Raw genomic sequence first — 930 nt, 5'->3', positions numbered from 1 at the left:
AAGAGCGGCAGAGATGGCTGAAGGAATGGTCCTCCCTAAATAAAAGTGGGACCATCCCCAGCAGAGACTGGATTTCTTGTATCCAAAACCCTGGGCGTAGCCCTGCTCCCGCTGCAGAAATTCCTGTCCAAGTTCATCAGCCACAGAGGCATCAGCCCCTTTTTTCACCCCCCGGCCGCCGCTCGCAGCAGCAAGCGGAGGAGTGGGAGAGGAGGCGGAGGAGAAAGCTCAGCTGTCATCAGATTTGGGATGCAGGAGAAACGAGAGCGGGCTGCTCTGGAGAAGCTGTGAAATCAGGAGATGGGGAATCATGAGACTTGAATCCCTCTCCTGGCACAGCCGTGGCCCTGCCCCATGGCCTTGGCCGTGCTGTTTGACATCTCTGCTCCAGTCCTCTCGGCTGTGTCCCACCTGTGGGAGCACGGCTCTGCAGGCTGTCAGAGCCTGGGGTACCCTCTGCACAGCACTGCTGCTGCTCAGGGAGGTGGGGAATCCCCATTAGCCCCATCACCCCATGCAACACGCTGCAAAAGCATGAGGATAAAGATGTGCAGATAGATTTTCAGCAGTGCCTGGCCCCAGCAAGCTGTGGGACATTTTCCTTTCAGCAGCATGGCAGTGGGCGCTCTGCAGGCTGTCAGAGCCTGGGGTACCCTCTGCACAGCACTGCTGCTGCTCAGGGAGGTGGGGAATCCCCATTAGCCCCATCACCCCATGCAACACGCTGCAAAAGCATGAGGATAAAGATGTGCAGATAGATTTTCAGCAGTGCCTGGCCCCAGCAAGCTGTGGGACATTTTCCTTTCAGCAGCATGGCAGTGGGCTGGGAAACCCAACAGCCCCAGAGCTGGCTCATCTCTCCATCATCTCGCCTACAAATGCTGCTCGCCACTCTCGGCACCCGGAGGAGGAGAGGTCATCGGGTGCATT

Source organism: Antrostomus carolinensis, unplaced genomic scaffold (assembly GCF_000700745.2).
Source record: "Antrostomus carolinensis isolate BGI_N321 unplaced genomic scaffold, ASM70074v2 scaffold15224, whole genome shotgun sequence".
Classification (NCBI taxonomy): domain Eukaryota; kingdom Metazoa; phylum Chordata; class Aves; order Caprimulgiformes; family Caprimulgidae; genus Antrostomus; species Antrostomus carolinensis.
The sequence above is the reverse complement of the archived record's forward strand: the minus strand, read 5'-3'. Positions refer to the sequence as shown.